Source organism: Brachyhypopomus gauderio, chromosome 20 (assembly GCF_052324685.1).
Source record: "Brachyhypopomus gauderio isolate BG-103 chromosome 20, BGAUD_0.2, whole genome shotgun sequence".
In the NCBI taxonomy this organism is placed as follows: Eukaryota; Metazoa; Chordata; class Actinopteri; order Gymnotiformes; family Hypopomidae; genus Brachyhypopomus; species Brachyhypopomus gauderio.
The window spans coordinates 6,135,210-6,158,415 of NC_135230.1; the positions used below are offsets into that span (position 1 = coordinate 6,135,210).

Sequence of the window (23,206 nt, forward strand, 5' to 3'; positions counted from 1 at the left end):
GTGTTCCATGTGTGCGCACATTCCAGATCCAGGAAGTAACCTGGAATGTGCTGACCAAAATATCAACCAAAATATCTCTTGAACGGGTCCATTCAGGCTTCCCAGAACCTTGGTGCTATTCAGAAACCAAAGATAATCAACTGAAGGCATCGCACCATGTAAATATACAGCAGCAACAAGGTGGCTGAACATATTGATTAACTGCCAACATTTGTTCTGTTGTTACAGGTATTTGTTATTGTGCATGGATCTATGGGTGATAATAATACATCTTATTTTTCATGGACAAAGAATGTGCAAGAAAAAAAGGAAAAAAATGCAAAAGGTTTCCAAGGGTTTAATGAGCCAATTATAACAAGCGATTGCAGTGATGTGAAGTGAGAGCAGAGAGACGAGAGCAACGTCACAACTTAACACAGTTGTTCATTTATAATGCTAATAACGCTTAACGCTATCACAAACACAGAGTGTTCAAACTCATACGGGGACGAAGTCAGACAGCGGGACAAGACACTGCACAAGACACATGCTTAAATACAAGAACATACACAAGACACAAGTGCAGAACATTACGGAAAAAGGAACAAGTGTTGTGACTAACGCATACGAACATACATACGCACACACAGACACGCCAGGGGGTGGTTGGGGGGTAAGAGGGGGCTTTTTACCCTATTGACTTTCCAGCTATTCTACAACCATGTGTCATGCAGACCCACCATGGGCATATGGTAGTATTTTAAATCTTGCAGATGTATCACAAGGCTACAGTGTCAGTTCCCAGGAGGAAATTGTAACCTGCACAATCTGACAGTCTCGTTTTTCAGCGGACTTTGCCACAGACTCTCAGAAGGTCTTTTAGTATCAGCAGATACTCTAAAGCCTGCTATGACATCTTGTTTAGAAAACTTTCTGCTGTGGTCTAGGTTGTTATAATGGTCTACCAGGAGACATCATCTTGGACAAAGGATGTCAGATCACATTCTATATCTGGAATGTTCATGGAATAGTTGGTCCCATAGTCTGACCTCTGGTCATCAACTAGTGTCCAATCTAAACCAGTAGCTAGGTCTGATCTCTACCAGTAGTTAGGTCCAATTTAAACCAGTAGCTAGGTGTGATCTCTACCAGTAGTTTGGTCCAATCTAAACCAGTAGCTAGGTCTGATCTCTACCAGTAGTTAGGTCCAATTTAAACCAGTAGCTAGGTGTGATCTCTACCAGTAGTTTGATCCAATCTAAACCAGTAGCTAGGTCAGTACGTACAGTACAAAGCTACCGTAGAGAGAGACAAGATCACTGCCAGGGTGGAGAAGGACCACAACCAGCCTGGGAAGGGAGTGTACGTTGCTTGATACCCAACGTGTGATCTCACCATCTTGTTTAGCTCCTGTGGATTGGCATCATTGCTGTCACTGATGTAAGCAGATAATAATCACTCACTCCACAAACCCTGCTGATGTCTCCTGGCTCAGGAACTTGGGTGGGAAGTGGAGAGGATAGGAGGAGGAGCTTCTGAAGATAGGAGGAGGAGCTTCTGAAGTACTGGAGTCCCTGCGTCCTCGTCACACATATTAATGTCTTCGTACAAGGACATCGCTATTTTATAAACCCATCTCCAGTTCAAAGACATTGCTCAGGTTCCACGGCTGTAACTTCCTACTAGTTACAAATAGCAAGGAGAAATTTTTAAATAGTCAGGATCTCAGGAGGTTCCCTGCCTGCTTTGCAGTTTTATGCACAAGCGCATTTGTACGGCTGTTCTCCAGGTCCTGGAGTATTGCTTGTGTGTTTGCTTTACACCTATATCAAACATTTATGTCAAAATCCATGGGTACATCTTGCTTGACACTAACAGCTGAATTCCACATACATAATTAATCACATGGTCTTGATTAGCATCTCTCTGTGTTTGTAGGAATAGAGCAGCCATGCTATGCTTCCAATCACATAAGTGCATGGCCAATAGTGCGTTATAGACCCCTAGCCACAGATGGCTTTGATCTCATGTCCTAGAAAACTTTATTAGCCAGTTGTACCAATCAAGTCTGTCTGTACGCCAGTCAGACACATAGACTTTAGTCATAGCAGTTAATTCATTAAACCTTTAGTGACACTCCAACCCTCCCCTCCACTGCTAGCACTTTTGCACACAGTGTTTTTTTTAAGAGAAGACAAAGAAAAATAAATAGCATGATAATGACTTTTATAATGAAAAACAGTGAAAAGAGTATAAAGCTTGTGCATTTTTCAGCCAGGAAAACATTCAGGCTTATTTTTAATACAGTTTTTCTATGTAAAGCAGATCTCACGGATCATATTATAAAAATAAATAACTTCAAGAACAAACGCTCAGCAATCTTAAACAGAATTTAATTAGGACTTTCTGTACAATAAGAGTGTTTTGTTTTTGTTTTCTAGACAGGCATATCATAACTGCTGTTTTATCTTTGAGCCTGTCATGATTCATGGCTGGAGAGATGTAGGTATGGCTCATTTGGTAATATTAAAGCAAGAGTCAGTTAGTAAGCTTCCTCTCAATGAGTATACATATTGTAACAATTTTATGAGTTATGGTGACTATTTCCAACTTTTAGGCTAGTCTTAACTTGAGATAGATGATATGATATATTGTGACGGGCAAGGGAGTGCAAAAACAGAAGCAAGTGATCACGCCAGTCTAAGGGAAAATAAAGGATTTCATGGATAGAATGAACTAAACCAAATTAAGAATGCAATAACCAGCGGTCAAGTAGTACAAAGACAACACATATACTGTATACACAGACAAACGACCCTCAGGTGTCGGGTTTCCTAATGGGCACCGCCCACCTGAGGAACAAACACAACCAACAACAGGACAGCAAGAAATACTGCAGCTGCTGACGGAGGCGGCCGGCAGGGGGGCTCCATACCGTGACACATATGATGATGGCATTATCATAATAATAATAATAATAATAATAATAATAATAATAATAATAATAATAATAATAATAATAGTATTATTCTTATAGTATTATTATTATAAATGATATAAACATATTTGTAGATCTTGTGTGGATAAAGAAACAAAACATTCAGATCTACCTTTGCAGAAGTTTTCAGTGAACCCAGTTGCTTCAGTTTCAGTGAATCCTGAAGAGGTGTCACACTGTCCACATTGTCCTACTATATAATTATTTATTAAGATGATAGGCCACATTGGTGTGTCATAAGACTTTTCTTCACGAGTTGAGTCATGACTGTCAAATAAAGGAACACAGCAATAACTCACAAAACATCTTCCATTTTTCATTTTCATTTTATCTCTAATTACAGCATTCCTCATTTATTCAATTTTATTTGAGTTTCTGTCTGCTTTTTTCAGTTTTCCAAAAGTTACATAACTGCTTGTTTTCTTGTTTTCAGCCAGTACATGCTTGGGATGTTTCTTGTTTGGGATGTGCATATAAGGATCCTGTCACTCTGTCCAGTACACACTCCCTGCCTGTTTGGACTCCACTGCTAAAGGAGCATTTCATCAAATCAGACCAGCATGAACACATACAGACCCACACCCACCTGTTCATAATTATAATGTAATCAGGAGAGCTGTGTAATTAAGCTGCACCATCCTGTGACCTTTTGCCACTTCTCTTTCTCTTCAGCTCTCCTGGAAATAACAGATGGATGACAGGTGCTGTGTGTGTGTGTGTGTGTGTGTGTGTGTGTGTGTGTGTGTGTGTGTGTGTTTTACTTGTGGAGGTAAGAAAAATGGAATGTAGAGGGCTGAGATAGACTTTGAATGGGTTTTGTTCACCTGTAGAGAAAGAACCAGAGAGAGGGAGAGAGTCAGTGTGTGTGTGTGTGTGTGTGTGTGTGTGTGTGTGTGTGTGTTAAATAGGCAGGTGCAGGGACAGGTGTTCAGGTAGATGGAGGTCATATCAGATGTAGTGCTGAATGCCAAGCTTAGGGAGAGGTTTGTGCGGACACCTGAACATCTATGTGCTGGTGTGTGTGTGTGTGTGTGTGTGTGTGTGTGTGTGTGTGTGTGTGTGTGTGTGTGTGTGTGTTGGGAGCAGTTAATCTGGTCCATGCAGTAACACAGTAAACATGACCTATGGAATATTTCTGATCATTACAAAATGTACATAAAGTAACAGGATAACTAACTGATCAAGCATTGCTTTACAAGGAAGGACAAACACTGGCGAATCCTTCACCTCCAAATGTTCTTATCCATCATGAGCTCAATATGTTCCTGTACTGTATCTAACAGAGAAATGAATCCAGACTGACCAGTAGATAAACACCCCTGTGAACCCGGATCCAGTTGTCCTTAAAGATGTGAATTCCACTCAGCTGGAAAACAGCAGGTTGGTTGGTGAATGTGCCATATATGAGTCAGAGGAGACCTGCAAAGACCAAAGATGACATAAGATGGAGACGCTAGGAATGAAGACAGACAGACAGGCACTTTGACCTTGTTTCTCTGCCTGTGTGAACCCATTCATGCTCCTGTCTATACTTCTGGCTGGATCCCCAGTTATATATTATACAGTGTGTGTATGTGTATATATATATATATATACTGCACATTTGGTACTGTGCAAATAGGGCATGTTTGCTGTGCAGTGTGTGGTAGTGCCTGTGCTCTCTCTAGATGTGTGTGTGTTTGTGTGTGTGTGCGTGCATGTGTGCGTGTGTGTGTGTGTGTGTGTGTGTGTGTGTGTGTGTTTATGTGTGTATGTGGTTACCTCCCTAACCACAGTCTGAGAAAGAAGTTGCCTAATGGCCAGATGGTATAAAGCAAATGATTTAGAGTGAGAATTGAGTTTGCATATTTATGAGGTATTTCTGAATAATTAATGAGATGGAAATTGAACTGCAGTGGCTGGTCAGGCCAGTAGAGTAGTGTGTGTTTGTGTATGTGTGCTATATGTCAGTAGTCCACTTTTCTATCCCCTTTAGTTTATGGACAACAAACAAAAATATCAAGAAAGCATTGAGAGGGTGTCAACACTTCCCAGATCAGAATAACCTCTCAGTTCAGTGCCATTGCTTTTTTCTCATACACACTCTCTCTCTCTCTTTCTCTCTCTCACACACACACACACACACACACACACACACCCCTTGATGAATGGAACGGGTCCTTTCATATCTCAGGATCACAGACGTACAGCACATACTTTATGGATGGCTTGTTATTCACATTGCAAAATCTTCAGTGTATGAGAAAAATGGTTATTCGTTAAAAAAATAATAATAATCAATACGCTAAATTTGTAATTAACTGAAAAATCTATATAAGTTCATAATTTTCTGACCATGTTAATTGTATTAATCCCATGAATTCAGTTATTTCACAACACACACACACACACACACACACACACACACACACACACACACACACACACACAGTGTTGTTATTATATACTGTTATGGGCTTATTATTACATTCAATTTATTTTGTTTACACCAGGGCCTGCAGCACCCCTGCTGGATTGCTTTCAATATAGCTGAAAAGCATACACAACAGATGAAGGACATTTTAGCTGTGTGTGTGTGTGTGTGTGTGTGATTCTTGCCATAAGGTCTGACAGGTGGAAGAAACAGCAGTAATGACTAGATTTCTCGACTTTGCAGTACTAATCTACCTCAGAACTGTATTCTTATACTTTTGAAAAGTATGTAATATCTCATCCACAGCCTCAGTCATGAAATGCACACGCACACACACACACACACACACACACACACACACACACACACACACACACACACACACACACACACACACATGTCTGTGTTTTGTAGCCCAGTTTTCACAGCTCAAACGGTACTCATTCTTCAAAATGAGAAATTGGGTGAATGTGAAGACCCTTAAGGAGAGAAGGAGAGACAGAAGAGAGAGAGGAGAGGAAAACAGAGAGAAAGAGATAGAAGAGAGAGTCTTCTATGTGGAGCATGGGTTTGTCCTTTACAAAATGGTCAGAGGCTATCTTTCTTTGAAGGGCTTCAAAACTTTGTCTCATTCACTCTCTCTGGTGCAAAGCTGTTCACTGCTACCTCATGGCTGCGATGAATTTAAAGGTTATTGATAAAGCCTTTGTGTTACACTGTCTGATACAGTCACCAGGTCTCCTGATAGTTACATGAAATCATAATGCTGTTTTGACACCAGTGTAGAAAATGTTGGTTACACCACACCATTCAACAAGTGCAAAAATGACCAAAATACAGAAACAAGCACAGAAACGGGAAATGGGAAAACGACAGCTTCATAGGTCACCTATAATACGAAAAAAATCAGCAAACAAACAAAGTAACAAACAACCAGACAATAAATGTGAACTGAAGGGTTGAAGCAGTACTTTGTAAAAAGTATTTTTGCATTTGTATATTTACTTTACAGACAAATGCCCATTCTACCCAATACTTATTTGCATATTACATATTACAAAATTAATTACATATTACAGTAACATTCCTGTTTTTACTCCTCTAAAGCAAAAGGGTCAGGTGGATGCCTCCTTAACAATAATAGTGTAACCAGTGCTTGTGTGAAATTCAGAACTGTATAAATATCTAAACACAAATATGCACAGAGTAGATTGTTGATACCAAATACATACACTTTACCATGTTACCTGTTACTAGCAAAACAGGTACATAGTTGGTACAGGCACCTGGTCACCTGGGGGCACAGCCGTGACTCCGCAGGCTACAGCAGTACTGTGGAAGCAGCGTGTATGGCGTGAAATTACTGCACCGCTGTGGTGAAGGTAATGAAACACGTGCACTATATCGCCTAAGGCCAGAGAAACCATCAGCAGGCGTGAACACAGATCAAACACACACAAGCACCAATAGAGTGTTATTACATAAAGACTATATAATACATTCGTTGGACTGCTAACCTTGTGGTCTGCTATGGATGTATAAAAATGATGTGAAAATGTCATAGCACGGTCTCTACAGTGCTGGTAAAAAGGGTTTGAAACCTTCCTGAGTTTTCTCTTCTTTGCTTGACTGTCATTCCAAATACTTTGGAATAAATTTAGACCACATGCACCACAGAAGGAACCCAAGAAAACATAAGACATACTGTACTTCATGTTGAATTGAATTAAATTTTTTTTAGGAATTAATTAAAGGAATTAATTTATAGGGGAAAATTGAAAAAATAATGTAAGGAATAAAGTTAGACTCACAGGTGATCACAGGTGGCAGAATAACAATATAATAATATTAATACAATATTAATAAGAATATACTAATAATATTAATAAGATGTTGTCACAGTAGGCCGGTCTCTGAGCACAGGGGAGACGCCCACACCATGACACGTCACTGCTAAACATCTCCCCCATTGCTACGTATTGACACGCCCCTCTTTAGGTAAGAACACCTGTCGCACATTACCTGTCTGCTTTAAATCCCTCACAGATCCCATCGTTTAGTCCTGAGTGCTCTACTTGCCTGCCCCATGAACGCCAGACTGCGTTTCAACCCCTGAACGATGTTAGAAGGACTTATTTAGATTATTTAGATTACTGCTTAGTATTTAAATTACCGCTTAATTACTGTTCTAAAGCTCTCTGCTTTCTTGCAGACTCTTATTTTGGTAGAGCTTTTGTCCTGTTGATGATATGGACATTAAAAACGTAACTGCATATCTATCGCCTCCTGCTGCATCCATGACGTGATATTAAAATAAGTGTAACTGTAGAGCAGTTGTTTGGGATATCATCAGATTGCAGTTTCCTGTGTAAATCAGATGCTGTTAACCCCCAACATCTCATATCTTCATCAGTGGAAGTAGATAAGGTCAAATGAGTGGAGCGCAGGAGTTCTTTGAGATGAGAAATATGAGAACGTGATGAGCTCCCCAGAAGCTGTTTGGGGAAGAGATAGAAGCACATAGATCATTCTTCATGTGGAGGGGTCTGTGAAGAGTGTGAAGATTGATGTAGTCATTCCGGGTGATTTGCTTTAGACTACAAAGCAGGCATTCCAGGATGTTTATGTAAATTGCGTGCCTTAACAATGTACACTGGATTTTAGTGGTAAATGGTGGATTCAAAACGATGGTAACTGAGGAATGTTACACCCATTTTTTCTATTTAAAAGCAAATCATTTGCTATGAAACCCTAGCAATTTTATGACTCATATAAACAAGACATTTTTGAGGGGTTTCAATCGTCTTTCTCAGCATGTCAGCAACTGTATATTTATGGTTATTGAATTTTGAAAACGTCCCAAGCAGAACACATTTTGTAAGTCTGCCTAATTCTTTTATAAATACACACACACACACAAACAAACAAGGTTAAGGAACAGGAGCAAAATAAATCATGTTTTTTCCCCTTATATGTCTACTGAAGCCCTGGAAATCTAATACTACAGACACTACACATCCTGATACAGACACTAGTACATCCTGATAGAGACACTAGTACATCCTGATACAGACACTAGTACATCCGGATACAGACACTACACATTCTGATACAGACACTAGTACATCCGGATACAGACACTACACATTCTGATACAGACAGTAAAGATCCTGATACAGACACTAGTACATCCTGATACTGACACTACACATCCTGATACAGACATTAAACATCCTGATACAGACATTAAACATCCTGAAACAGACACTAGTACATCCTGATACAGACACTACACATCCTGAAACAGACACTAGTACATCCTGATACAGACACTAGTACATCCTGATACAGACACTACACATCCTGATACAGACACGAGTACATCCTGACATAAAATCCTACTAGCTTCTGAGTCTCTAGCATGCATGCAGTGTGGCAAATTTCAAATTCAAGATGGTGTGAGCCAGTCCTTAAGCAATTTAGGTGTTACTTAGAAAAATGTAGCACATGTGTTTTATGTTTACTAAATATTGTGTTTCTGTAGAGCAGAGATGACACTCAACAGCAGTAAGTGGAGACACATTCCAGTCAAGTGCTGCAGAGTAAACAATAAACCATAATGACATTCTGTTAATTATTACATGCATGTACTGTGCACATATAGCTCGTGGATGCTGATAATTATCAGTTTCATGCCTCCTACACACTAATCAAGCTGACGATTAACTAGAACATCTGGCCAATGATAATGCATACTCATCTTCCTTTTTAAAATATTTATTCATTCATTTGTCCAAATTGTTAATATTTAACAAAAGTAAAATATTAAAATGTTCAGATGTAGATAACATTTTGAACTTCAGGGTTTAATTACCGATGCATATAAATTAGCACACTTCTCTTAGAATTCCCCAGCATCAGATATCACATATCAGAATGTGACCAGAGTGAGAATTAATGTATGTTTCTCTATGCTGGAACTACAACACAATAATGATATTCAAAGGAACTGGAACATAATTGTAACATATAATTAGCATGTTGGGCTCTCAGAAATTATGCCAGTGTTGATATATTTTTGAACTTTGCTTGTAAGCAACATATAAAGTGATGTGTCTCATTAAGATAGATTTATTATTTGCTAGACATTTAGAGTTATCAGTGATAACGTGCTAGATTATCAGTCCTCATTTTCAGTTATCAGTGATAACGTGCTAGATTATCAGTTCTCATTTTTGTGAGGGTTTCCAGTGTAGTTCTCTGGAATAAGGACAGACACAATGTAAGTGTGTCTGTTTACACTGCTTTAATATGCAGGTTTGAACTGGAAATTAGTACTAGCTTATAGGGAAAATCTTCAAACATTTCTGCAGTCGTTTAATACTGTACAGAAGATGTCACGGCTACATTCACGGTGCATTACACCCAGTTCCACTCGAATCCACAAAACAGAAGCATGCTAGTGCTATAAGTGCTCTTGTTACACTTAAATGTCAAACTCTATAAAACTTCTTATTTAATCAGTAATCAAAGCTGGAAAATGACACCCTAGTTACATACTTGTCCTTGTACCTATGAACGAATTAATCAATTATATATATATATATAAGCTCAGTGACACATTAAACATTTACAGGGCTAAGCTAACTGCTTTAAATTAATATATTCACACTGAGGTGGAGAGGATCTGAGTGGTGATGAACAAGGATCTGCACGGTGTGATTGAGACGACTTGCTTGAGCCAGACATGCACGTACTAAACACAAACAACAAAGCACAAAAAGACTCACACAATCACTGACCACGTCATTACAAACACACCTGATCAGACACACAGGCAGACGTTACGAGGACACCATTACATCATGTAGCCCATCTGACACCACTCTGCTGTCTCCACGCCCCGGTAGCAGTGATCTTCAGACCACAGGACCACCACTGGACGGACATGATTTGGGTGGTAGATTAGTGACAACACAACAATGACACTGACCCGGTTATGGAGCCGGTTTGAGAGTGGACTGACATCCACAGATATCCAACAGAAGCCAACCACTGAAACGACTAACATATGATGACAGTAATTATTCCATTGATTAATTTTATTGTATGGCCCTAGATTGTGCTTCAGGCCTAGTGCACCCTAAGACTTGTAGTTTGGAACAAACAGACTTTGTGTTTAGGTTAACTAGGGTTTCCAAGCCATTTTCAAGATATTCCCCATTCACAATAAAACATGAAAATGATTGAAAAGGTGAACTGTGATGATGTGTTTGACCTAGGACTTCTATGTCGTTTCCATCTTGGGTATTTGTTTATATGCTGTAGTCATATAGAACGTATCTGCTAACACGCTTAGACAAACAGCATCTTTGTACAGATAAAGTTGAGCAGCTACATGTGAATATGAAATAAAGATTCTGCTGGTAAAGCAGTACAGGCTCTGCTATGCTGGAACTGTGGAAGTCACATGACAAATGTCTATTTTCTTTTGTATCTGTTTTCTAAAAGCTACGTTCTCCCTTATACACACTACAACACCACAGCTGCGTTTCCAGAATAATCCACCTGGGAGATTTGAAAAGACGTGTTTTCAGAGGTGGATAACATCATTTTAGGGTGGGCAAAAAGTATGAAACCAGATGCATTTTCCAATTTACCCATGTTAGTGTACACTAAGGCACATTTGGCATCTGCACACCAATGACCACAAGGTGAACCTAAAGGGTGTTTCTAATGTAGTGCTCAGTGAATCTACAACAGGCATGCAGAACACAGAAGCTTCAGAATGGCAGGTTTGTTTGTTAGAAAGACCAGCCATGTTTTAAAGAAAGCCATGCATGAGGAAAAAAAAAAAACAAGAATGATTAATGGCCTACGGCAGAAATGTTCATATTTGCATATATGATGAACATAATGAGTGAAATCACAAACAGCATGACATCAACAGAGCCGTAGGTATACCATGGTATTTTGTAAGATTGTGTTTGCAAATGAGTTGCACCACCATGCCTGATAATGTTCTCAATCCAGAAAACAGCAGGGTCTAATGGTTTCACCAAAATGGTTCGTCCAGAGAGTCTATTTTCCCGGTATGAGGGCTCATACAGAACTTACTTTAAAGCTATAAGAAATGAGTCTCTATTCAAGATTGCAAAAATGAACTCTTAGATACATTTTTGCAAGATTGTCAGGTTGGTTCCAGATGAGCCTTGGACCAACGACTGTGACAGCATGATAGATCACTTTGAACACCATTGGTTCCACCATAAGCCACAAAGACCTTAGACTTCAAGAAGTTCATTCCGTGGCATCTGGTCCAGATATTATTCTCAAATGTGAACCTTCCATACCTGTAATCAGGCACCACTAACAAAACATGGTCAGTAAGTCATATTTGGTGTCTTTGATGGACATCATTAGCAGTTTGTCTTCTATCAAGACCCTTAATACTTGTCTTTCCTTCTCAATCATTTCTCCTGTTTTGGCCCACACCTCCATCTCCAGTTTCACACGAGCCCAGATGGAACCCTCCCTGATGATCTCCAAGAGCCTGCTCACAAATGGCTTAATAAACTTCTGATTAAAACTCCCAGGGCTTTGTAAAGTAATGAATGTGTAAAGAGGAGATGTTTCTTCAATGTACCAGCTATCTACGGTCCGCATGACTGTGATATTGTGACCTTTGGCATGAATGAAATGGCTCAATTAAAATGTTCATGTTTGTTATCCTATCGTTCATTATATCGTTCACCTATAATGTGTTACTATCATTGTAACACTTTTAATAATGACAAAGATAGAAAGAAATACACAATTGTGTGTATATATATATATATTCCATTTTGGTGAAACCATTAGACCCTGCTGTTTTCTGAATACAATACATTTTATTTGAGGAAAAAATATACATATATATATATATATATATATATATATATATATATATATATATATATATATATACTGGCATAATATATATATATATATTTTTTTTTTTTCCTCAAATAAAATGTATTGTATTTCCTTCTATCTTCCATTAAGAAATCCATTATGCAAACTAATCACTCTTTATCCAAAGAGGGGACATCCAACAGAGTGAAAGACTAGAAGAACACGTCAGTACACAGAACATGCACAGGCACCTCTCATAAGCTCTAGAAAACAGGCAATACTTTGCAAAGTCACAGAAGAAAAATGAGGCGCAGGTGGACTTAATCAGTAATCTGGGGATGCTTATATCAATAATCCCATTTGATTAGATGGTAGCTGAATAGGGACATTATCCTGACCGCCCCGTGGATTCTCAGAGGTTGACTGTGTGACCAGTGTTCCAGATCTGTTGGCTCGGGCCAGAGGGCCTGGGGTTGTGTGACACACCATTATCTACCGAGATGAGCACACTTGTGAACAGAATAATCTTGTTACTGATGGTGAATGAAAATGTATTAGGCCATCAGAATCATACCAACCTAGTCAAAGAAAAAAATATATATATAAATAATAGCAAACCGTTTCCCCAAAACATACTCTTCATCACTATTTGAAGGTAGGAAAACACCACTTGGGCAGAATTAGTTACACACCAAGTCATTGTCTCTCTGTGCATTAGCCAGTAGCATGAAAAATACACAAGTACTTACAGCATTAAAAATAGTTACTAGAATGCTTCCCCAATGCCTGTAAAGGTGAGGTATGAAGGAAGTCTCGTCACTGGGTGCTCAGGGTGAAAGGTCATTCATTATTAGGAGAAGGAGCAAGGAGCACTTGATTCCTGTTAATGATTTACCATTCGCCACCACTCATTACCATCACAACAGCTCAGTGTATTTGTCCTCAGACTGTGAGATGTTGGCAAAAAATAATGCAATCAGGAACTGCAAAATATATAAATAAAACAATGAAAAGTATTACAGGATGCAAAACTTTTAAAGATAGCAAGCATTCCACACCTTGAATAGAGCAGAGCTAGTAAACCACGCTAATCCAAGCACACCGTGTATCCGCTTAAATCTTATCTTTACTCCGTGTCGGCTGCAAAAGAGAGACATGTCCCCCTATAATCTCTCTCAACCAGCGTTTAAAAAGTTCGCCCCTCAAGCATAGACTGAAATGATTATAAAAGATAATCAATGGTTAATGCTAAATCGTGATTCAATGATTAGAGAATTAAATAATCAAAGGGATCTGTATAACTATATATTTGTATCATGATAGACTGTGGATGAGTTTGCTCAAACCTGCATAATTAGTGACTCACATTGGAGTGGTAGCTTACTGCTTTACTAAGCATTAATCAGAGCTCACTCAAGTACGCTGCAAACCCACAGAGACCCACACAACTGCCCTTGAGGTTATTTATCCCCCAACTGGATTTAGTAGGAACATACAATATTCACTTTTTCAAAAAATGAACGGAACATTATTGTTCGATGTTACTCAGTGAAGTGTTACTGACAACAATTGCACTGATTCATGCATTTTATACTCTGTAGTCTTACTTTACTCGTCCATGCCAGAAATACAGAAGAGAATCGTCTATCATTGTGAAATATTTTCTTTGCAACTTTGTTATATTACTACATGGAACTATGTATGACCAGTTCGATGTTTTATTTTTATTTATTGGTCATATTTAGCTTTAACCTTGATTACATACATGCTCATATAGCTCAAGGGATTCACTCTGGCTTTATTTTGTTTGGGGCACCCAAGGGCTTGAGACTGACCACAGAATGTTTTCCCTCTAGAAAAGTGTAACATTAGCCAAAGTTAAAAATGGTATCTGTGCAGTACTGTCTTAAAAATGTCTTTGAATTTCTGGTTGAAAAAATTAATCAAATGTTATGCTAAGAGGAGTAAAGAAGGAGTCATTAATCATTTAACCAAGTCTTATACTTTATTAAGATCACCATCAGGTTTGATTCACAGTGAGGAGGGCTAACATTGTCACTACATGTGACTAGTTAGCTAAGGCCACAAACTCAGAAGGTTTATAATTGTGTTTGGTTCACATGTTCACATTCACAAACATTTATGTAATTATTAGCAAAGTTACCTGTCTATAAATGAGCTGTTTTTCTTGTTGGTCAATAACCTGAAATGAGTAACATATCCATCTCAGTCTCCTTATTAATCTGTTTTCATAATGAAGAAAGAATATCCATGTCACTTATTTTCTGCTTTCATGCAGAAGTGAAGGATGAGTTCTAAGGAGACGCACCTGTAAACACTTAGTAAACCTGAGAAGGAAATAATTTTATTGTGTCTGGCATCAAAACATTTGCAGCTGAACCAAACTGTCACATCATGTAATTTTATATTTACACAATGATATGCCATTCAAAGAAATGGGGGCAATATTTGCATGTAAATCACATACCTTAAACTGACTTTCAGTAATTAAGATTTTTATTGGCTTAAGAAAAAGTTTAAGAATTCACAAATGTGTAGAGCCTACGTTGTTTTTGATCGCATTGATCGCAACTCCTTAGACATTTACAGAAATCACAATGTACTAAAATACAACTGACTACCAGTTATTGTTTTATAAGTTGTTACAGCTATGTTAAAGGTGCATTACACTCTGTTTCGGATACATCCACTAAACAGAAGAATGCTAGTGTGTTATAAGTGCTCTTATTAGACTTGAATGTCAAACTCCATAAAGCTTCTGCTTCAGCCAATGATCGCAGCTGTAAAATAGCCACGCCTGTTCCATGTCCATACGTGTGTCCTTGTAAACCATACACACCACAAACACTGCAATGCACACATGCCCTCTTACACCAGCACCAAATGTCACCATCAGTAAACTGACATTTAGTAGTAGTGGTGATCTTCAGACCACCGTGACAACACAACAGTGACAGTGACCCAATAGTGGAGCTTAGAGAGGTGTGCACAGTAGTGTTGCTGGAGTTTTCAAACGTCATCGTTACTGTGGAATTGAGAGTGGACTGCCAACCATAAATATCCAACCAAGATTAGCCTTGTTTTCATAAGCCAACCACTGAAATTACTAAGAGTTTTCTCTTTTTTTTTTTGCATGCCCACAATTTGTGCCACGTAACTACACCCATAAATATATGCTGAATCTTAAAGGTGTTTCTAATGTAGCCCTTGAGGAATATTTAACTCACAAGCAGCATATAGAGGTTTCAAAATGACAGGTTTGTTTGTTAGAAACACCAGCCATTTTCCAAATCATTAATCAGTCTTCTTTAGTTGTTTCTTCCTTGTGCATAGCTTATGGCAGAAATGTCTCACAATTGCATATATGATGAAGATAATTAGTGAAATCACAGACAGCATGAACAGTAAGACATCAACAGAGTGGTAGGAATACCAAGGCATTTTGTAAGATTCCGTTCGTAGGTGAGCTGCACCACCATTCCTGATAATGTACTCAATCCAGAAGATTGCATTGTCTAATGGCTTCACCGGTACGTCTTTGTGGAGTCTGGAGAGTGTTTGCATATTTTCCCGGTATGAGGGCTCATAAAGAACTTCTTTTAATGCTAGAAGAAATGAGTCTTTATCCAAGGTTGCAAAATCAACTGTCTTAGCTACACCCTTCACTGCCATTTTTGCTAGATTGTCAGGTTGGTCCCAGATAAGCCCGAGACCAACAATGGGTACACCATGATAGATGGCTTCTTGAACCCCATTGGTTCCACCATGTGCCACAAAGACCCTGGTCTTGGGGTGACCAAGAAGATCATTCTGTGGTATCCAGTCCATCATCATGGTATTATTCCCCAGTGTGGATGGTCTTTCTCCTTTGTACCTCCAAATAACCTTCTGTGGAAGTTCTGCAAATGCCTCTGCAATTGCACTGGTTGCATCTTGGGGAAGATGGCCAATCAAGGTGCCCAAAGACATGACAATGACACCATGTTCACCAGAGCTCTGCACAAAGTCATCAAGATCTTCTGGAAGAGGTTTTGAAGGTTTGCATTGGAAGCCTCCCATATAGACAACATTTGGCATAGTAGGTCGTGGAAACTCAAAGATGAAATCAACCCTGAACAACCATAAATCTGCCCCTTGGAGTATTTCAAAGTAGTTTACACCTGAACCAAATATCTCATCACTCAGTGCATTATAAACTGGGGTTAGAAAATACCTAATCTGTAATTCAGTAACAATGTACATAACTACATTAAATGTTCTCTCTAAAAAGCTCATGCGATCTGATAATTTTAACATTGGGAGAGGTACATACGAAAGGGGTGAAGGAGCTATTGCAAAATGGCCCTCGCCACATATGGTCCACCGAGCATTATAGACCAGGGGTAGTTTCAAATAATGACCTATAAAACTGCCACTAATTGAAACAGGGTCAGTAAGAAGTAAATCATATTTGGTGTCTTTGATGGACTGCATTAGCAGTTTGTCTTCTATCAAGACCCTTAACACTTGTCTTTCCTTCTCAATCATTTCTCCTGTTTTGGCCCACACCTCCATCTCCAGTTTCACACGAGCCCAGATGGAACCCTCCCTGGTGATCTCCAAGAGCCTGCTCACAAATGACTTAATAAACTTCTGATCAAAACTCCCAGGGCTATGTAAAGTAATGGATGTGTAAAGAGGAGATGTTTCTTCAATGTACCAGCTATCTACCGTCCGCATGACTGTGATATTGTGGCCTTTGGCATGAAGTGCCTCAATCAGGATTTTCATGTTGATCCAGTGGCTGCCATCTACTGGGTAGACCAGAATGTTCCCTGCATGGACGGAGGCTACCATGAGGGCAGCCCAGACCAGGACACAGGCTTGAACTTTCTGTCCAGTCATCGTTGCACCTTTAATAAAGATAGATAGAAAAACACTGAAAAATCAAAATGTTTCATTTGTATGTGGCATTGCCACACTGGAATGTGGTTTACATTATGGGATAAATGTTAAATATTCTACATTATTTTTAGAAATAAAATGAATGTCAGAGAACAATACCTGGCAGAAAGAACTATATATATATATATATATATATATATATATATATATATATATATATATATATATATATATATATATATATATTACAGTAGGCAGAATGCTGTAACATGAGCAGAGTTCAACTTTCACATTTGACACAAAATGTCATACATATATTCACTGAACGAAGACTGCAACAGTGATTAGCAAAGAACATGACACACACGCTAATTTAATTACACATACGCTAACATGGTGCATGTGCAACGCCTAACATCAAAGGGAGAAGGGACAGGTGAAAAGGATAACATACACAAACACAAACTAGCATGCAGGCTGACAAACACACACACAAACGTACACACGAACTACATATAGGACAGACCAAGGGAGCAACTATGATAAGCAAAATACTTAGTCACAGAAAAAAACCTAGTCACAGAAAATGAATAAAAATAAATAACAGCAAATTAAAACCCAAAACATTGTTCTTCACTGTTTTAAGGTAGGAAAACACAGCTTTGTTGTGGGCAGAATTAGTTACACACAAAGTAATTTTCTCTCAGTGTATTAGCTAAATTTCAACTCAGTAAACATACACAAGTACACGCAGCATGTAAAGTCATTATCAGAATGTAGACGTAAGTGCATGCCATAAATCTGACCCCCTAAGAAAGTTTGGTTGCTTCTGTATCTGACTTGCTGCTCAGACTTCTCTGTGAACTCGAAGGAATCTGAGTAAAAGTTCGTTCAGATAATCAACACGGAGCACTTGCATTCTCCTGTTAATGATTTGCTGTTCAGTATTGCTCACTGCCATTCCGATAGGCCAACATAGTGTACGGTGTTTGCAGAAACAGAAAACATTAACTGTTAATGGCACCTCATAAGCTGGAATAGAAATGGTTGTGAATTGTACACAGCCTGATAATATGTTATGAAAACTACACTCATGTTATAGGCCTTTGGGTTATTTTATTCCCAGACTCAGCAGCCATGCTGGTGATGTGGTAGCAGTCTGTTCATTTAAGAACAAACTACATCCAATGTTTGTTGTAACTGGTTTGGAATACTCATTCTAAATATATTTCTGTATATAGCAGCACAAACTTTACAATGGTTTTATCTGGTTACAGCTATTTCTATGGTCTTCTAGACATATGTAGGCTTGTTTTTTAATTGACCATATTTAGATTTTACACACTATTAATCGTTCTTTAGGTTATTAGTACTACATTGTACTACACAATAAATGTATACCCTGCTTTAGTCATGCTACATATATTACACCCTTCCTAACCGAAATAGTATAAAAACTGAAATAAAACATGACATTTAGACATTAAAAAAAGTTCAAATGTGTGTATAAAATGCATTCCAAGAACAGATTAAAGTTCTTGTGCATTGCACAAAGACTTAAGCGTTTTTTCACTTGGGCTTCTGAGTGCCTTGGGTTTTTATTTTAATTTTTTATAAAAGTAATTCAGACAGCTCATCAGACAACTGCTGATGGTCTTAGGATTTTACAGCAGTCTTGGTTTAGACTTTCATAATTTCATCAGTTTTTCAATCCGTTACTGAATAATAATAATGAAAAAAAAAACAACCAAAAATACGCAATTAAGTCCACAAACAGATGGAGTGGTGCTCAGAGCTACACCATTAACACAGATAGAACCACCATAATGAAAATGAGTGGACTGTTGTTCGGGGCCAAACACAACATCACTCTGCAGTACTGCAAGAGTCCAGTGCACGGCCCACATCGTCCTTGGATAAGAACAGTAAAACCCACCTCAACGCACTAACACCGGGCCTGAATCACGCTAAACAGACCCACCCAGACACTCGCACAGTGCGATCGGACACAGCTGGCAGTCGCTGGCAGTTGGGAATAGTCGCCAGCAAAATGAAATGCATAATTCCTACCAGAACCAAGCACTTATAACTGGTTCCTCCGTGCAGTTGTCTGTAGCATCTTACACTAAATCCCAGATGCTTTGCAGATCAACCCGGACGTGGCTACATTGGGTACGCGAGACATCATCAAACGACAATCTGAAATATTGGGATTATATTCACCTTCTCGATCTACTCCAACTTCTCCGTGCTCGCGTGTTTATCTTAGGACCGATCCCAACTTGCAGACGAGGAACTTCATCGACCTCGCAGCGTGGATCAGCATTAACAGCAGACCAGGAAGCCCACTAAAGCCCGACACACCACCCTCTCTGTACGGACACAGCTGACGTGACCCAGCCCAGCTCTCCGTGTTATGTAAGAGACGGTGGAGTATGGACGTGTGACCTTCAAGAGAGCAATAAAATAACTACCTCCCTAGTAAATCCAACGTGATTGTAGTGAAATCGGGCAAGCAAGCGTATGTATCATATTTCTAAAGACGAATTGGATATAACGTTCTTACCGAAAATGTCTCAGAGGATAACGATGCTAAACGAATCGACCGAAACTCAGTGTTGCTCTCACGGGTGTTTCTGGGGTTAATATAAAAGGTGGGTAGCAAGCATTTTCTCTCAGCAAGATATGTCTTATACAACAATGCTTCTTTAATGAAACTGTCAGCAAAAAGTAACATGAGACTGACCACATTACTCACTGGTGATTTTAATATCGAACTTGTCCACACATCCTACTATTTGAGAATTGCAGTAGGATGCTATTTAAATTAATTTGACCTCACGCAACATGTAATACATGTAATACACGTAATACATAACCATACCTAATCATATTCCTTGAGGTAGAGTTCAAGGTGTCGAGCATATTCAGTGTAGGCCACCACGGCTGAGAAAAACTCACAAAGTGCTACATTGCATACAACTCCATGACATTGTTCACTAACATTATTAGCTCGCTACTTCATATAATAAGGCTATAACTTGTGACAACCTATAACTTGTAGGCAGCTTTACATTAAGACTAAATGAATATTTTAATACTTTAGCGCCTCTAACAACCAAACACAGGCACAGTATCTCTAAAAGTCCATGGAAAAAACTCAACCTCACTCAACCTCTCTTAAGTTAAAGATACTGCAGGCAAGAGTAACACTGGAGGTGAACTAGGCTCACTGTCCTCCCACAAACTGTTAAAACTCTCCAAACTGCAGACCAGAAATGACAGGGCAGCCTACGTATCTAAGCTGATCGAAAGTCACCAAAATAAAGCTAGATTTTTGTTAACTACAACTGATAAGCTGGTTAATCTTTCTCCCCACACCCCATTAGCGCTCTCTATTGACAAATGTGATGGATTCCTTGTATTCTTTGATAGTAACATATCTTCCAGGAATAGGAATAGCATTATGTAGCAACATCCCCCCATTGCCTTACTAGGTCAAAGCACACCAGAACGCGCCTTATCTCAATTCTCAGAGATGTCCTTTAGACACCATACCCATAAAAATCTTCAAAAGACATTGTCAATGTTGTCAATTTGTCACTTAAACAAGGAGTTTATCCACAAGGTCTAAACACGGGTGTTGCGGTAGTGTGGTGTAGTGTGGTGAACATATACTTTTAATAACACAAACACGGGTGAAGTTCACCGCGTTAGCGTAAGCACAAATATACAACTCACGCAGGCACGAACTCAAGACAAAGACGAGCACGAGACATTGCGCGAACGCACATTAAATAGATGAACACGTTCCCCAGTGATCACGAGACGAGGTACAGGTGAGACTACGAGCAGGCTCACAGACGACCCACACCCACGGAACTATAAACATGGACATAACTGCACGCAGACGACATAACGGCACGCCCACAAGGAGGGGTTCGGAGCTGTCACCGTAACACTTTATTAAATTTTTTATTATGTTTGTTTCCTTTTTATCTTTAATTTCTTTTAACATTTTCTTTTTGTCTTATCTTTGCTTCCTTTTAATGTTTCTTTTTATTTATTTTGTAAAGCACTTTGAGTTGCATGTATGTATGAAAGGTGCTATACAAAAATTATTATTAACTATACGACCCCACACAGGCACATGGTGGGCCGTACATGAGGACTCTTCTAAAGAAGAACAAACCAGCATTGATTTGAACTGATCATACAGTATCTAACCACTCATGAGTACCATGTCACGCATGGTGAAAGTACCTCTAAATGTCATCCACTATCCTGTGGAGTCCCTCAGGGCTCAGCACTCTATAATCTTCATATGCTTCCAATGGCCACCATCGTCAGTAAATATAATTTTTCATTTCACCAGTATGTAGACAGCACATATGTCCCTAGACACTGAACTCCAGGGGCCCATTGACATGATTTTCCATTGCCTTAAAGAAATGAAAATTTGGATGGGCCATAATTTCCTGCAACTCAGTGATGACAAAATGGAACATTTTATCGTCAGGAATGGTTGTGAGCATACTGAGAATATCTGAAGCCCCTATCAATTAAGTCACAACACTATATCAAACACATAGGAGCTACAATTAGCTATGACCTAAACTTTAAACAGCATGTCAGCCATATGTCTAGAGTAGCATTCTATCACTCTCGTAAACCAAGATCAGGAGCGTGCTCACAGCTAGTGGAAAACCACTCTGCATGTGTCTGAACTTCTGTAATGTACTGATCACAGGTCTCCAAATACCATCTCAAACCTATGGAGGGTTCAAAATACAGGGGCTGGATTACCAGCTTACGCAGTGATGAGAGATCACATTACACCCATCCTTAAAGAGATCACATCACACCCATCCTTAAAGACATCATATCACACCCATCCTTAAAGAGATCATATCACACCCATCCTTAAAGACATCACATCACACCCTTCCTTAAAGAGCTGCACTACCTGTGTCTTACAGAATTGACTTTAAAATACTTCCAGAGGTGTCAATTCCAGGTTCATAAAGTAAAAGTCCTCACCAGGATTTTGCTTAGGCTTCCTGGATTGTGTTGATTCCACTAATTTTACCTGGACTGCACTCATTAGAAGATCCAGCAAGCTTGAGCAAAATCCTGGTGAGGACTTTTACTTTCTGAACCTGGATTATACAACTCTGAATACTTCTACTTCACTTTAACTTGTTAACATGGTTTTGCACAAGTTTATTGGTGGATCATATCTTCCCGATAGACCATATATTAGCAGTATGATCACATAGCACCCCCAAGGACACTCAGAACAGCTGATTAAAACATGCTGATGGTGCCCAACACTTGTCTAAAGGGTTCAGAAGCTGCTTTCTTCTTCTTTACTTTGGACCCAAATGGAATTCACCAACCTAAGCACTTTTAAGAAAGAGTTAAAACTTTTCTATTTTGAAAGGCTTTCAATTAAGTTGCTCTTGACCGAGCAAATAATGCTATCCTTTCAGGGACTGAGAGCAAACTGATATACTCTTAAATTGATATCCTCTCAGGGACTGAGAGATGACTGTTGCTTTTGCTGCTTGTAGCTGTTTTTATTTAAAATCACTATTATCCTCTCATGGACTGAGAGAAGATTAGTGTCCTCCCAGGGATTAAGAGAAGTGTGTGGTATCCTCTCATGGACTGAGAGATCACTGGTATCCTCTCAGGGATTGAGAGGAGTTTGTGTTATCCTCTCATGGTTTGAGATGGTTTGAAACCCTGGCATCTTCCAGGATTTGAGAGAAGATTGTGTTGATAGGCATCCTCAGGGATTGAGAGAAGATTTTGGCATCCTCTCAGGGATTGAGAGAACACTGGTATCCTCTCAGGAATTGAGAAGAGTTTTTGTTATCCTCCCACAGACTAAAAGAAGACTGGCATCCTCTCGGGGATTGAGAGATGACTATTTATGCTATAGCTAATTGTAATTATGTGCTTCCATACACTTTAATAGTGCACCCTGGTTTTCAATTACAACAGTACTTTAA

At 39.1% G+C, this 23,206-nt stretch overlaps 1 protein-coding gene and 1 pseudogene across 2 annotated transcripts in view; one reads left to right on the plus strand and one right to left on the minus strand.

Annotated features, from left to right (window-relative positions):
• The window catches only part of elfn1b (extracellular leucine-rich repeat and fibronectin type III domain containing 1b), an 82,520-nt gene that overhangs the window by 23,186 nt on the left and 36,128 nt on the right, over positions 1-23,206 (plus strand). The window lies entirely within an intron of this gene.
• On the minus strand, positions 14,271-19,590 carry LOC143484378 (UDP-glucuronosyltransferase 2C1 pseudogene; annotated as a pseudogene). The gene is made up of 2 exons (XR_013122626.1): positions 19,413-19,590; positions 14,271-17,197 (listed from the first exon to the last, which is right to left on the minus strand). The product of XR_013122626.1 is annotated as a UDP-glucuronosyltransferase 2C1 pseudogene (transcript).